Here is a 17,946-nt window from a genome sequence, read left to right as displayed (position 1 = left end):
TGTGTTTGTGCTAATAATTTCTTTTTTGTTTTCCAGAACAGGGTATTGGACTGCATTTGCACATGTGGAGAAGGTTACCAGGAAGGAGGGTTGAAGCCAGGATAATGGACTCATTTAAAAAGAGTTTGATGTTAGAATGGGAATATGATAGTGTTGGTATTCTGAAAGGATGAGAACAAATGGGCTGAAGGCCCTTCTTCATTCAAACCTATCTTGTGATTTTGTGATTATTCCAATTACCTCCTTTCTGTTTTTCCTGTCTCCACAAACTCCAACATGACCAAAATGCAGCTGTCTGGATCCTGTCCTGCACTAGGTCCTGTTCACCCATCATGCTCCTTCTCAGTGATTTACATTGGCTCCCTGTTCACAATATATTAAATTTAAACTCTTCTCCCTGGTATTCAAATCCCTCCATAGCCTTGCTCTAACCTACCTCTGCAACCTTCTCCAGCCTGACATCCCCACCGTGTCTTTTGGTTCTTTGACATTGGTCCTTTGTGTGTCCCTCCTTCCCTTTGCCCCACCATTGGTAACAAAGCCTTCAGCTTCCTCAGCCTCACTCTTTTGAACATCCTCCCTAAATGCTTCCACCTTTCCACTTTTCTCTCCTTTTCAACTTTATAGTTGGGCATTTGTTACTCTATCTATATCCATAAATGAAGTGTGTTTGAATGTATTTTAACGTTAAAGACACTATATAAATGCAGGTTGTTGTTGTTATGTTGACCATGAATGCTAAACGAGTAATAATAAAACTAGGAGCTTATTGGCCATGTTAAACTGACAAATTCTGAAAAATCAAACCTCAATCACGAGACTGAAGATACTCTAATATCGTTTGTTTGAGGTGAAATTGATCTCAGGAACTACAGGTAATTCGATAGTTTGGTTAGTACTCTAAGGTACTTCGATCCACACCCCAGCCACAGGGTTGACTTTGGAACTTTTTTTTTCATTCTCGGGATGTAGTCTAATACTAGGGAGCATAGTCTCAGGTTAAGGGGTCAGCCATTTAGGACTGAGATGAGGAAAAATTTCTTCACTCAGATGGTTTTGAATCTTTGGAATTCTCTACCCCAGAGGGCTGCGGATGCTCAGTTGTTGAGTGTATTCAAGGCTGAGATTGATAGATTTTTGGACTCTAAGGGAATCAAGGGATATGGGGATCAGGCGGGAAAGTGGAGTTGAGGTCGAAGATCAGACATGATCTTATTGAATGGCGGAGCCGGCTCGAGGGGCCATATGGCCTACTCCTGCTCCTATTTCTTGTGTTCTTATATAGTCATCGCTGTCAAGGCCGTCATTTATTGCCTATCCCTAGATGCCCTTGAGAAGATGTTGGGACTTTATTCTTGAACCGCTGCTACTATTGTTACTATTCTTGGAGTAGATATCAGGGTTCAGTCTCTGTCTTGCCAATCATAATGGCAATAATGTTACTTTATAGCTTGACCAACAGGAAGGTTATACCCACAAGCAGCTGTTAATATCTATTCCATCTGACTACTCAGTAGCTAGAGTTAATTTTATTAATGAGTTTATTTTGTTTGCTGAGATAAACTCTTGATTGTATAAACCACTGTTATTAACTAACTATCGAACTAAATGAAATATGGCTTTGACTGATTGATTTATTCAGTAAGTGACGATGAATTTGCAACATTGTAGTGCAGTTTTAATGTATTGTACAATACATAGGAAGAAAGCAGTAGACTGTGCAAAACCCAGATCAAACTGTACGTGACGAATGTAAAATTAACCTCTACAGTCTACATATTTTGCAGTTAACAGAAATGGTACAAATTACCTTCTCCAAAGAAACTCACTGTATATTTGAAGTTAATCTATTATATTTGAAGTTGCAATCAATTTAATTCTTTTAATTAATTTTGAGTAAACAGCTTCAACTACTTTATATCACATCAATAATAAGTTTATTTCTGATATGTCTCACACTTCTATTTCTGTAACGACTTTGTTGAAGTGCAAATAAAGAATAATACCTTGAACAATGGCCATTTTAGTATTATAGCTTTTAACGTGGTTTAAATGCATTGCGTAACATGGCATTAGTAATTGTGTGTCTTATATGGAGAAACAATGGTATGCAATAAAAAAACAAATCAAATAATGTAATTTCTCCCACAGAGCAGGAAGAATGAATGGAATTCAGCCCACAGAACACAGTGATTAATGGTTCAAAGAACATACACACTGCAAGGTCAAAGGCCTATATGTAAGAGCTTTTCCTTTTGGGTTGCACTACAGGTTATGGCACTGTAAGGGGATTTCTAACTGAGGTTGAATCCTTGTGGGCCAAGAACAAATGAGTTGTAAAACCTTGCTGCACTGTGTTTAAGCTTTTGTGAGTTGTATTTCATATTTTAATGCATCCACCTGTTAATGTGAGTGTATGCAAGACTTTTATGGCGTCCTGATCAAAGGAGTTGAATACGAGTTTGTCCATATGAGAGCAAAACTGGATAATACGCGATCCTCGTGATTGATTTGGAACCCTACTGTTTTAAACGGAATGTGCTGGGAACAGGTGTCTCATAATATATCTTCCTTACATCCTCTCGTGGTGCGAGAGTCACTGGAGCTTTCACTTTGCAGACAGTTCTGACAAGATAGATTGGTGGTAGAAATGGATTACGTGCTAATATGAAATATGCTTGGTAAGAAAATGCCACAATAAAAAAAAATAAGACTATGAAGAAGAAAAGTGAGAACGAACAGCTTGGCAAATCTATAATCGAAATGAGGAGGTTTGCCTCCCTAAACAAAAATTAAAGCTTAATGGTGCTCCTTGTTCACTTGTAGGACCTTTAAATTGGCACAATTACATGGAATTCAATAAATATTTTTTTTCATATACGTTAAACAGTGTAAAGGGAAAAGAAATGGTAGGGGTAATGTTTCAGGTCTTATGGCCCTTGAGTTATAAAACCTGAAATGTTAACCTCACCTTCCTCTCTGCACAGATGCTGCCTGACCTGCTGAGTGTTTCCAGCATTTTCTGTTTTTATTTCAGATTTCCAGCATCTGCAGTATTTTGCTTTTCAAAGGGAAAAAAAAAATCCACGTCCAGGAGAGAGCACTCAAATATTTCTTCATTATCAGCATAACCTGAACCATAACCTGAGCCGATGAACCTTTGCATTGACTCCCTTGTGTTCCTTGACATTGAATAGAATGCCACATTGTGCATGAGTGCTGAGTTTTTAATCGGGCGAGGCATGTTTGTTCCCATACGCTATTGTGAGGTGATGCCATAGGTCACTGAAAGGTCAGCAACCGTGAAATGGTTCATTGAGAGAGAAAAAAATCCTCATCGTATATTTAGGGACCAGTTCAGACCTCTGCGAGAGGCTTTAATTAGTAAATAGCTTTACCCCTTTGCTCTCATTAAGAAAATCTGTCACTCAATTCTATTGTATGTTTGTGACATAAATTAGCTGGCAAGGGCAAAAAGTAACAAAAAAAACCAAGTTAATTGTGTGGAATTTTAGTTAAAGACTGATCTATTAAAACTGAAATATATCAGACACTGTTGATTAAGAAACTTAATGCAGTTTAGAAATGAAAATTCATGAAAATGGATTAGACATTTTCGATATGGAAAATCCATTCAGTCTCTGAGCTAAGCTAAGTATAGCTCACTGCACAGATCAAAAATGAAATACACCAGTGCATCCTTGAACACTCATGCACATGTTACAGCCTTGACACTCTTATGTTATTTAGTATAGTCCCTCAGCTTAACTATGTGAACGCATAAGCAGATGGCCTCTGCCTATATCCAGCATCGAGCACCTCTATTGTCTCACAAACTCATGCATTATACACTTTGCCATTATTACATTCTCCATGTTACAATTTTCAGCTAATATGATGATAGGGAATATTAAAGTCCAGGATATAAGTACAACAACAACTGAATGACATACACAGGCAACAAAAAACTGACTGTGAAGAAAGAATGCCAAGACTAAGGCATAAATCTGTTATGCTGAGTTCACTTGGGTATGACAGACTTGATTGCTTAAATACTCTACCTTGTTTCAAGGAAAAATACCGTCTTGTTAAATGAATGAGTGAATTATGCAATAAATAAATAATATACCGTCAGACTTTATAATTTACAGACCAAGGCAGTGTGGAAATGAAAATGGCCTGTGTAGGTTTAAACATCACCCATGAGTAAGGATACGCTACAGAGGAGGAATAGATTATTCTCACATTTTGAAGCGGTTGATTGTCAACTTGGGAACACCCATTTTACTTCCAAAAAATGAGCACCAAAGCCCTGAAAACAAGGCTGTGATTTTGCAGGCCCATTTCGTGCACAGAATTCGCCCATCGCAACTCTGATGCGGGGCCTCTTTTAGACGTCCAGCACGCCTGCCTGAAATCTGAAGGCGCCTATTTAAGCTTGCTAATTGGGGTCCTGCACTGGTTTTTGGAGCAAAATGCCCTTTTTGACACCTCTGGCATTCTATTTACCAATTCTAAACCATTCACAGAAATCATGGGCTAGCATGGAACCACTTCAAGCCATATTTAAAGGGTTCATCAGCTGCTCTCTCCCCCCAAAAGGCTGTGTGTGCTGGGTCAATTGAAATTTTCAAGACTGAGATCGACAGATTTATATTAGGTAAGGGTATCAAGGGATATGGAGCAAAGGCAGGTAAATGGGGTTGAGGTACAGATTAGCCTTGATCTAATTGAATGGTGGACAGGCTCGAGGGGCTGAATGGCCTGCCTCTTTTCCCATGTTCCTATGCTCTCAGGTTACTGGTAAGTACTGGTCACTGATTAGGCTTGAGCTCATCCAAAACTCTACTGCCCGTATCCTAACTCGCACCAAGTCCCATTCACCCATCACCCCTGTGCTCGCTGACCTACATTGGCTCCCGGTCCGGCAACGTCTCGATTTTAAAATTCTCATCCTTGTTTTCAAATCCTTCCATGGCCTCGCCCCCTCCCTATCTCTGTAACCTCCTCCAGCCCTACAACCCTCTGAGTTCTCTAAGCTCCTTCAATTCTGGCCGCTTGCACAACCCCAATTTTAATCGCTCCACCATTGGTGGCCATGCCTTCAGCTACCTAGGCCCCAAGCTCTGCAATTCCCTCCCTAAGCCTCTCTGCCTCTCTACCTCTCTCTCATCCTTTAAGACGCTCCTTAAAACCTTCCTCTTTCATCAAGCTTTTGGTGACCTGTCCTAATATCTCCTTATGCAGTTCAGTGTCAAAATTTTGTTTGATAACACAACTGTGAAGTGCCATGGGATGTTTTACCACGTTAAAGGTGTTATATAAAAGTGGGTTGTTGTTGTTGTTGTTATATTTGGGCTGCTGATATGCTGCTTTTCAGCTTTTTTGCACATTTGGGACACTAGAACTGACAGTAATCACTCATGAAATTAATTTGATGAGTCATGGAATCATAGAATCATACAACACAGAAGGAGGCCCTTCAGCTCATCTTGCCTGTGCCAGCTCTCTGAAAGAGTTATCCAATTAGTCCCACTCCCCTACTCTTACCCCATAGCCCTGCAAATCTTTCCTTTTTAAATATTTATCCAATTCCCTTTGGAAAGTTATTATTGAATCTGCTTGCACCATCCTTTCAGGCGTGCATTCCAGATCATAACAACTCACTGCGTAAAACAATTTCTCCTCATCTCCCCCCTGGCTTTTTTGCCAATTATTTTAAATCTGTGTCCTTTGGTTACCAACCCTCCTGCCAGTGGAAACAGTTTTTCCCTATCCACTCTATCAAAACCCCTCTTAATGGAGTCACCTGAGGGTTTTTCTCCAGGGCCTTCTGGCAAACTTCTGACTGGTTTCAATGGATTTGGTGCTTGGATTGCCATTGGGGCTGGAAGAGAAGGAAGAGGAGGAGGTGGAAGAGGAGGAGAAGTTGGAAGAAGAGCAGCAGGAAGAGGAGCAAGAGGAGGAGGCTAGAGTCCAGGGAGCTGTTGCTGCCGAGGGAAGAGACAGAAGGAGGGCAGCTTGCAGGAGGCCTTTCTCCACACGCCTATATAGGCCTGAAACCCCACACCTGCTGTTCACCAAAGAGCAGCGTGTGAAGAGGCTCCATTTTACCAGGGAGGCTCTCCCACCTGCTGCAGCATCAACTGCAGCCCAGCACAAGTTCACGTACATCCTTGCTTGCGGCTGTCAAAGTCACTGTGACCCATGAACTTTTCTAAAGTTAGCCTCGGGATCATTACAATCTCACTTATACAAATAACACCACCTCTTTAATATTTAAAAAAAAAATTTCTAGTTAAGTAATCAGTCTTGTACAGCCTTATCGTGATAGATAATCTTAGAAAATTATATATGGCATTTTTATGACAATGTTACAGTTTAACATTAGACAATATAGTGTAGCTTTGATGCAGTGGTAAAGTTGTATTGTAAGCTGAGAATTGATTTTCTAACTGCATATTACTGTCTAAAGTTTCATAAGAGAGTAAGCTACAGTAACAGTTACTCTGCCCAGTACTTAGTGAATTTGGAGACGGTCCTAAATAACAAGAAAGTAGACTAAACAGTGGTTGTGATGCACTGCCCAGCTTTGTCAGGCGATAGTCAGTAAAAAAAATGACGTGGAATATCCTTTCTCAGAGACATCCAAGAAATGCCAGCAGCTCCATCCACTGCCTAGAATAACAGAGATTACACTGACAGTGTTTGCACAATCCAGTGAAAGTATAAGGAACAATTACATTGACGAACTGTCTGCCTGTGCTGATCTGCACAGAAAGAGCAGGACGAAAAAATACAATCAGTTCACGTGTTAGGGTCATACTGACAGTTACATTAATTGAGAATATCTCCATTATACAAATATCGAATGAATTTTTCCGTCCATAGCAACTGTTAATCAAAGAGATCCAAATGTGACTGCAAGTTTTGTTATAATGAATGAAAGTAAAGAGAATCCGTGGAGGAGCGAGACTCAGGTTCACCTTAACTTCTCATTAAAAGAACATCTCTACTCGAATATCTTAGAGAAATCTGAAATCAAAATAGAAAATGCTGGAAACACACAAAAATATCAAAAGAGAAAGATAGATTTTGGCTGTAACTGTTCATAGAAACATTTTTATTTCATGTGAGAGCTTTTCTGCTGAAGGGTTACATCTAAAGCAATGGCCTGTCCTTCTCTCCTGCATGCTAATCAGCCTGCTGTACATTTCTAGCATTTTCAGATTTTCGATCGGGTTGAATATTTAATCCGGTTAATAACTTATCTTTAAATAGTAAAAGGCTTTGATCCATTCTTGGCATGCAGTGATATAAATTTGCTGAAGTGAGGAAACCTTTTGGGGTTGAAATCTCTCTCCAATATTAGTAACAAATGCACTGCTGCATTCCTATGGAGTTCCTTTGTCTGCAAAGCATTAACCTATTCTGCATTGGAATGTCATCTGAATTTGTGAACACACGTGTTGCTAATTCTCATTACAATCCTCCATTTCAATTTGTAATGGCTCTAATCGCATTCTGCATTTCAGCTTAAGCGGATAATGAAGAACATTATGAACAGAAGTTGGTACTCCTTAGGGGAATATAATGAATATCATGACTCCCATTATTGATACACAGCTGAGTTAGGTGAAAGACCAATTATTACCACTAAACTAATCTACTTTCCATCTTTGCCACCTACATTAATATCCAATCAAGTTTCTTTAATGCAACCATTCAGATCATTCTCTAATGAACCTGTGGAAAATCAGGTAGAAAAGTATTGCTGTCACTAGTAAGAGAGCAATAATTCAGCCCGTTTGATGTGGAACTATCACATCAGGGGAATGAGCAATGATCATTCCCATCCTCATCAGAATCAATGTCTCAAATAAGACGTTATTAGGTTTTCACTGGGCGCTAGTGCTCCGAAAATCACAGGGGAAAACTTACCGCCAAGTTCCCGCTCCCAATCCAGCTGACACCATTCTTAAAGAGGTCTTCCCCTGGATGGCAGGAGGACCTACCTGTTTTAGGTGGTAGGCCCTTTTAATATGCAAATCAGGGTTCTATGAAGCACATAGGACCTTAATTGCCATTTTGGGAGACAGCTGAGTGGAGTTTTACCCAGTGGTATAGCTGAAAACGATCAAAAATGGTACGTTTAAAATTATTTTTGTGAGGCCAGAAGGAGCAGGGTTGGGCTACACAGTTATAATGTGGGCCACTGCCGCTCTGATCTCCCTCCCTCCCCCTCCCAGTCCTACCTTGCTGCCAGCCAGGTTGGCCTGATATGGCACCGAGCAGGAACTGACACCTGTTTGGCACCAGTAGCCCACTGGCTGCAAAGTAATGAAGCCCAGCCCTCAAAATGGACCAGGCCTTCTGCTGCTACTACTGGCTGGCTTGCTCCTCCGGTCGGCTGCCTGATAGTTTAAAGCTACACCTGCACCTCAGCGTCATTGATACTGTATGAGATTTTATATTCACCTAAAGAGATCATGGGGCCATCCCAATAATAATCATTGTGGTCAAACATTGTACACTGGTGGGGCAGGTTAAGGAATTGGTCCCTCCGTGTGCAGGCAATTTATTCACTTTTCTCAGGAACTTAATTCACAGATTTTCCAGTTGTGCCTGTTTGCCGATACTCCTATAGATAGTAATAACTGTTAAAGAAAGAACCTGCATTTATAGAGCACTTTTCATGACCTCAGGATGTCCCAAAGCGCTTTAGAACCAATGAAGTACTTTTGAAGTGTAGTCACTGTTGTAATGTAGGAAAAGCGGCAGCCAATTTGCGCACAACAAGGTCCCACAAACAGCAATGAGGTAATGACCAGATAATCTGTTCTAGTGATGTAGGTTGAGGGATAAATATTGCCCAGGACACTCGGGAAAACTTGACTGCTCTTCTTCGAAATAATGCCGTGGGATCTATCACGTCCACCTGAGAGGGCACCCGTCTCATCCAAAAGACAGCACCTCCAACAGTGCAGCACTCCCTCAGTACTGCACTAAAGTGTCAGCCTAGATTTAGTGCTTAAGTTTCTGGAGTGGGATTTAAACAGACAACCTTCTGACTCAGAGTTGGGAGTTAATCACTGGTATGTTGATCACAACCCCCTCCCATTTCTTTTATGTCGACACAGCTAGAACCAGACAACATGAGTGGAACAACACATAAGCATGCACTATTTAGAATGGCAAGAACAAACTCCCTAACTAAAGCCGGCTACTCTATGAGATCTTTATTAGCACCTGACAAGAGCCCGTGGTATTCCTGGTCCCTGTCACTCATACATTCTCTAATATGTGAGCAGCTGTCATGCTTCCTATCTTAATCCCTTATCTGACATTATCTGTCACAAAACATATTTGAGATGATGAATGGATTTGTGTATGACAAAGAATGGAATAATCTACCTTGAATCAGTTAAATAGTTAACACTATTTGATTGTGATGTAGTTGGTTAACTTTTAAGGAATTCAAATATAGTTACAGAAATGTAAATATAGAACAACATGCTTTTCCTCCAGATATACCTAAATTGAAATGTACTAAAAAAAATTAATTCTTTGTGTGTTTGAATTTCTTCAACTTACCTATCTTGAAACCCTGAACATTATTTAAAGATGTTATGTATCATAGATTATAAAAGGTATTTTCCTTTTAATTATTTAGTGCCTCTCTTTAGATTCCTTCCCCACTCTAACACTTTGTGAACAATTCCACAACCAAAAGGGTGGGCAGATGTTTCCATGTTTTCCAAAAGTACGATTCAACTGTCCGCTTGGTTCAAGACAGCAGTCCAGGTTCCATGGCATCGTTCCTTCCCCTCCCCCCACCCCTCCCCTGACAGCCCAGCAGAAAGCACGTACCAACACTCCATGCAACAGGGACCTGGTACATCAGCTGGCACTGGGCTGTCTCACTCATGGATCCAAAAGTATGAATTGGTTTAATTTCCACTTACCTGTTTTATACATACTTAAAACAAATTCGACTCTCTTTTCAATAAAAGTAAGTAAAGAAGCTGTTTTACAAGACTTGGTGTTTAGGGACAGTTTTTGGTGCACGGCAGAAACCATAGACCATCTAAACATTTTGAAATTAATGAGGAAATGATATTGGATACAAGTTTTCAGAGGAATCAAAACACACCTTGGCAAAGCAAATTGTAACGTATATACAATACACTGAACCCACCTATTGTTAATGACGTGAGAATTGCATTGGAGTTAACCTCTATTTTAACATAAGAAATAGGAGCAGGAGTAGGCCAATCGGCCCCTCGAGCCTGCTCCGCCATTCAATAAGATCATGGCTGATCTGATCCTAACCTCAAATCTAAATTCATGTCCAATTTCCTGCCCGCTCCCCGTAACCCCTAATTCCCTTTACTTCTAGGAAACTGTCTATTTCTGTTTTAAATTTATTTAATGATGTAGCTTCCAATGCTTCCTGGGGCAGCAAATTCCACAGACCTACTACCCTCTGAGTGAAGAAGTTTCTCCTCATCTCAGTTTTGAAAGAGCAGCCGCTTATTCTAAGATTATGCCCCCTAGTTCTAGTTTCACCCATCCTTGGGAACATCCTTACCGCATCCACCCGATCAAGCCCCTTCACAATCTTATATGTTTCAATAAGATCGCCTCTCATTCTTCTGAACTCCAATGAGTAGAGTCCCAATCTACTCAACCTCTCCTCATATGTCCACCCCCTCATCCCTGGGATTAACCGAGTGAACCTTCTTTGTACTGCCTCGAGAGCAAGTATGTCTTTTCTTAAGTATGGACACCAAAACTGTATGCAGTATTCCAGGTGCGGTCTCACCAATACCTTATATAACTGCAGCAATACCTCCCTGTTTTTATATTCTATCCCCCTAGCCTTCTTGATCACCTGCTGCACCTGCATACTAACTTTTTTATTTTCTTGCACTAGGACCCCCAGATCCCTTTGTATTGCAGTACTTTCCAGTTTCTCACCATTAAGATAATAACTTGCTCTCTGATTTTTCCTGCCAAAGTGCATAACCTCACATTTTCCAATATTGTATTGCATCTGCCAAATCTCCGCCCACTCACCCAGCCTGTCTATATCCCCATGTAGGTTTTTTATGTCCTCCTCATTCTCTACTTTCCCTCCCATCTTTGTATCATCTGCAAACTTTGATATGTTACACTCGGTCCCCTCCTCCAAATCGTTAATATAGATTGGAAAAAGTTGGGGACCCAGCACCGACCCCTGCAGAACACCACTGGCTACTGGTTGCCAGTCCGAGAATGAACCATTTATCCCAACTCTCTGCTTCCTGTTAGATAACCAATCCTCCACCCATGCCAGAATATTACCCCCAATCCAGTGATTGGGGGTAATATCCAGTGATTTTCTTTATTATATGCTGCTTGTTCAGTTATGGAGTCTATTCACTAGGGTGGAATAAAGAGTAAGTTTAAAAAATGACTAGCTTGTTAGGGAGGGTTTTACTGAAGTGAGGTATCTGCAGCCATTTGGCTGAGCCTTTGTATCACATCCCCATTTTATTTTGATTCACCATGGACAACATTTCAAATTGGAACCTCTATGGGCCATAACCGCTTTCAATAGACACAGACGACGACATAACTATTCCAGCTGACCCTTCAGGGAATTGATGAAGGTAAATCGCTTGAAAGCGGATATCATTTCCAATTTTTGAACCTAATTTAGAACATAAATGAGTTACGGATTGAGAGCTCAGTAACGTGCTGCGTTGGGCTGTGTAATGCAGGGCTGCGTGATTACTGCAGTTCAGTTTCAAAAGGAAAATGGTACAGTATTGTATTGCAATAATACTTCTTGACCTCCGAGAGAGCACAGAACATGATAGCTTTGCACATGAGCAGCTGTTCATTAGGCTGGTGACACATTGAATAACAAGTAGGTAATGAGAGGTGTTAAAGGTTCATTTGGATTGGACCGGCGGCTGCTTTTTTGGCCAAACTGATTAGAAAACGGAAACTTTTGTAAGAAAAAAGGAAGCCTGCTAGACAAAGGCAAGCAATAGCCACATGGCGCAGGAGCTTCAGAAAACACTACTCTTCCTCTGTTGTTTCCTATGCTGTACTAGATCTCCGGCCTTGTTTTCCTAAGGAAATAATTAAAGATGTGGACAAAAATTTTCCAACAAAAGCCTATTACGCTCAGGAAATCATTGAGATATTTCCCCACAGACAAAAGCCTGGGTTACTGCTCTTGGTTTGTTTTATGTTCTTAAAGCAAGCAATCAAGGAAGCATTTGGCAGCAATATATATATCATTGGAAGGGAGTTTTATGACAAATTCTGTTTTCGGCTACAATTGTTCAAACAAACATGTCTTTGGCTGGTTTAATAAATGATTTGTACTTTAAGTGAAACGTGCCCTCAATATATCTCCTCAAGATTCCCTCAAAATTCCAGTTTAACTTTTTTTTATTTCACAGAGATTTAAATAGACAAGTTTCTCTTTTAGGTACAGTAGATCAAATAATCAGAATTCAAATAATATTCTTAGTACTTGACCTTTCACTGCATTAAAAGCAAACATCCAAAATGACAGATTAAATTGCTTTCCCTTTAAAGAATTTACTGAGCTGATTCTTTGGTATAGTTCTGGTTGACATTCTAGAATAGTCTGCAATTGTGTGAATTGCAACTGAACTAATATTCACACTAAACAAAACACTTGAAAAAATAATCAAATCAGGTTAAGATCACACCATCCACATTTATCAGTGGCATCATTAGACCAGCAGTACAGTAAATTTAACCCACCTGTACAGCAAATTTCTCTAAAAACATTTGAATTACAGTAAAAAAAAAGGCAAGGGCTAAATTGCAAAATATTTAAATGGAATTCATTTATTTTTTGACACCATTGCAGTAAATTGTCAACCAGGACTGTGCAAACAAATTCTTTACATTTAAAGTGTATGATGTACAGTTGGATTTTATCGGCAACTGGTCATTGCTGCTGCCCAATGATACAAGTGTTATTCCACAATCATTGCGCTATGATCATGAACCAGTCAGACATCTAGGCTGGTTGATGTGACTAATTTCTGCCATTCATTCATAAAGCAGAGGATGAATAATCCCAGACTCCAATGGGAGACGCATTTAACTCCTGACAGGCAATCTGTGCCCTATACTATGTTACCTTGGAGATAAGTATTCTTTCCGCACACTCTGATATGTGGGGGATATGTGGTGGGGCGGGTGGGGGGAGTTGTGGCTGGAGTTTCCATCCAATCCTAGTCAACCTGGTGGTAAGAATGTACCATATTCTTTATCAGTCTATCTGATAGGGAATTTTCTCATGTTCTAATTCCTGATAAGTGGCCAGAACCCCTCCTTGGAGTCAATCAATTTCATTGAGGTCTTAACCTAGTGATGGTTGGCATGGTATTACCCATTACAGAACCATGCCACGTCATGGAGGAGTTGGGGGGTCAAGGATGTCTTTGCACTTTTTATTGGGAGAAAGTGTTTTTTTGGTGTTCATCAAGATGAGAACTGTGAATGCTGGAAAATGAAATATTTTTTCAACTTCTTTTGTCCATTATTTGCCCTCAAACACTCCCAAATACAGCAATGTTAAAGTGTATATTGGAACTCAGGTCTCAGAGGGTAAAAGGGCAATGTGCTACATGGAGATATAAGAATAAGCTACAGTGAGTTCAGAGGCTAAAAATTATTCATTGAGTTTCAAAACTCTTCTAATTAAATTTTAGTTGTCAAGTTGGACCATGAGTTTGATCTCAGTATTTCTTACCTCAAGGTGCTTATCCTGGACTTTATCTCAGTCATTCAGTGCCCTGACCCTACTCAGCATTTTGCTGCCGTCAGTGTACTCATTGAACCCAAGTGAGCTGCAGACGCCTGTTGGGAATCCGCAGGCAGCTCACTAGCAGAGATGATTTGAATTCCGGGCCACAGCGTTGTCGACAGTGGCTCTCTAGGTAGGTCTTGGAAGAGGGGGATAAGCGATCGGTGGGGCACGGGGAGAGGATTATAAACGATTGGGAGGGACCAGGAGAGAGGGGGAGGAAGGCTGCAATCCCTTCACCCAAAAATGGGCAAGCCTGAATTTCTAGGTCACTATTTTTGCTGGTTGGGAGTCAGTGATGAGAGGTCATCAATTTAAAATTGCCACTGAGAGTTAGGAGAGAGGTTAGGAGACATTTCTTTTTGCAGAATGTCGTTAGAACATGAAATACTTTGCCATAGAGAATAGCTGAAACAGACCATTGCATCTTTTAAGGGGAAGGTGGACATTTGAAGCAAGAGGAAGATACAGGGTTATGGGGAGACAGTAGGGTAGCAAGTTTAGTTTTGGATTGCATCAGCAAAGAGCTGATACAGACATGATTTTCCAAATGGCCTCCTTCTGTGCTGTAAACCACTGTGGTTCCATAGTTCTATGGGAAGCCATACAACAAGTGAATTTAACAGGAAATTAGACAAACATTTGAAGAAATAAATAATTAAAGGGTACAGGGAAAGAGCATGGAAAGGGGATTAGGTTAGATAGGTGCAACGTGAAGCTAGCACCAACAAGATGGGCCAAATGGCCTCTTACTGTGCTAAAGTTTCTGTGATTGTATGAGTCTATGACTGTTATATCAGCTGGGGAGATGCTATTTAATATATTAACAATTCTTTCAATGTGGACAGTTTTGAAGAAATTCCTTATGGCTGACATCCTGGACTAGAGATAGTTTTATTAGATTTTAAAAATAGATAGAAATGATTTTGAAGTTATGAAACATCTGAGAGTCAAGATGTTTGAATTTTTCTCTTATAGTTTATTATATCATTTAAAACTTTCTACGTGCTATCTTTGCTCTATATTAGCAGATTATTTTGAAGTAACTACACCAACTGTTAATTACCATGTGTTAAACTTGCAGCCATTAGTTGCCACCATTTCCAGATATCATCACATGTCAATCATATGGAATGTACTGACAGAGTGTACTAACTGTTACAGCATCACTGAGGCAGCCTAGGTACCAGCAAATTGTCCCAAGATTGAATAAAACCATTCAGAGGCATCATAGTTCAATAAAATAACACTTACTCAGTGATTTATAGACTCTTAATGAGAGTTCTTTGCAATCTCTCCCAGGTATCCATTATTCTCCATGTAATACAGTCCAATGCATCTTTTATCCTCTTAAACATCTTCTGACTACTATGGGCTTCAGATAATGCTGGAGCCTTGTGTATTATAGATAATCTGGTCCAAGATTTTCTGACATTTATATATTTGCCACCTTAGGGGGGGGAATGCATATAAATACACTCCAGAGTTCCAGAGGAAATATTTGAGCAAAACAGGAGACATTCACCATGTATCAAAGATGATTAAGATTCTGCTCCAGCTGCACGGCATTACAGATGTGAGAGGTAGCATAGTCGAGGCTGATAAATGTTGAACACCTGGCCGTGCCAGAAAGTAATGTCTCTGGGAAAGAGCTGGAGGTTACAGTAACTTTCCAGCATGATGTCCCTCATGGGACAGCTGAGCACACAGAATTGGCAACGCAGCCACAGTTGTTAAACATTATCAAACTTAATAATCAGAGGTGGAACCCAATTAGAATTTTGGATCTTTCATTCTCAACATGTTTCCCCATGTGTGGTTTAATTAAAATTACACAATAAGACAGAGGGGGTACTATCCCTACAGCGGAGGCACTGCATCATCCAATAATTACAGTAAAAAACAGCTCAGCGTCATTTCCCAGTTGATGAATCCTATGCGTATTTCTGGAAGTTTATTGGCGAAATGGAACCAGCATCACTGCAATCTGTAGCCACATTCTCGCTATAAATCACTTGGCCTTCCGGTAATACCAGCAAAGAATAACAAGGCTCCATATGAATTGGAATTGGAAATACTTTTTCTGTCTGTGCAGTGACTGGTACAAATAGCTTTTTTCATGCAATAAGATTAAGTAACAAAAAGTCATTCGCTTGACTTATATGTTTGAGGCATAAATGGACGAACTAATTATTAATAGAAACTTTACTTTGGAAACCCTTTGTGCAAGTTAATGGGGTAAATCAAAAATCCCTTGTCCGCTTTGGTATTGCTGGCCATCCCATCAGTGCATTAACGTTTTATACATTAGTAGGGGGGTTTAAGGCTGCCATGCTCTCCTGCTCCTCCTGGCCCCACAAAAATAATTTTAAACTTACCTTTTTGGGCCATTTTCCTCTTAACTGCCAGGTTTTACTGAGCAGAGCATCCACGGCCCTCAAAACAGCATCCAGATTCTATGTACCACATAGGATCCTGATTTGCATAGATTGGTGCGGCTCTCGCCTGATTCATGCAGATGCCTGGACCACCCAGGGGCAGGCCGGAGTTAAAATGGTGGCGGAGCCTTTGCCTGCTAGAAATGGGCAGTAGCAGAGTTAAAATCGAGGTAATCAACTTGCTGCCCTGTTCCCGCTCCACCGCCTCTTTCTCTTGGGCAGCCCAAGCTCAGGTACAATGAGCAATGAGGAAAATAAATAAAAAATGCAGGACAAAACCATCTGTAACTCTTGCATGTCACCTTTGAATCAGGGCTTAAGTGGAGCTGTTCTTGCCCACTTCTGAACAGCTGGACACGGGGCAACATTGGTGTCAAATGGGGAAAAATTGCTTCCACGCTGTTCCCGGATCTGATCATGTCCATAAACACCCAACCCAGCAACATCTTCCCTTTAAAGGGCTTGCAGTGTAAAGTTGGACGATAATATTGAAGGAGATGATGTATAATCATAATTATGCATTCATAATTGGTTTAGATGCAAATAGTGAATAAACAAAATTGCATGTTATGTGGTGATGCACCTGGTTGTCATGGGAACAATCCCTGAAGAATTACAATGCAATGCTGGCCCAGTACTCCAAAAGACTGTTCCAAAAACAAACCACATCCCCAGTCTCTACAGTGTTATTAAAATTAGGCAATACTCAATGTTTATGTATGGTTATAATGGGAATAAGTACACTACAATGGACAGGTCCCTCTCTTTGGGTTCATTATGGCTTTACGTAATTATATTTTTCTTTAAATAAAATGTTTATTTTTACCTTCAGTTGTTGTCTTAAGTTCTCAATATCACTTTAAAAATTTATTGAAATAGCATTTGGTTATTACACATTACACTTGTACAGTGCAAAAGACACAATCTAGAACATCAGTAAGTGATGTGAATGATCATGGAGGTGACAGCAGTGTCGACTGTACTGCTGCATTTTCCTGCTGAGTCAATGTCTGGTGTATTTTTAATGCAGAACAATAAAGGCCTCTGAGGCTGGTAAGTCCATATGAGTCTCATGGGTTTCATAGCAGGTCACAGCTAATTAGAACCCTTCTTTATTCTTACACATCATTGGACTTACTTCATAATTATGTTCCAAGGTGCAAATAAAATTAGGAACTTGAAGGATTAGCTGCCCCAGTCAGTAGGTCCTCTCTGCTGTTTTTTAACAATCCACCAATTAATCATTTGTCCAGAATGAAATTAGAATGATATATGCGAGTCACTCAGCGCTTACACAAATTTAAACAGCTGTAAAAGTAGAGTTCCTCATTGACGTAGTTATTTAGACCTCCTGTAGCTAAACATAAGTGACTGAGCATGAGGGTCCTTAAATTTAAGAGGAAAATTTCAAACCTATTTCTCTATAATAACAACTGGGCAGACTTTAACAATTTTTACCCTTTATATTTTCATTACTCTTAGATGCCTAAATCACCTGTGGCCTATTTTTAAATTATAACATGCCATTTTCTGCTTTTGCTGTGGTAATTAATTCTCTCTGTTATTAGGTTGCAGAGGTCTGTATTTTTATTATTTGCAAGTTTTCTTAGTTTTATTTTAGTTTTTTAATTTTTATAATTTTATTTTATATCCTCTACCTACCAC

Source organism: Heptranchias perlo, chromosome 23, assembly GCF_035084215.1.
Source record: "Heptranchias perlo isolate sHepPer1 chromosome 23, sHepPer1.hap1, whole genome shotgun sequence".
Lineage (NCBI taxonomy): Eukaryota > Metazoa > Chordata > Chondrichthyes > Hexanchiformes > Hexanchidae > Heptranchias > Heptranchias perlo.
This window is presented reverse-complemented; position numbering follows the sequence as displayed.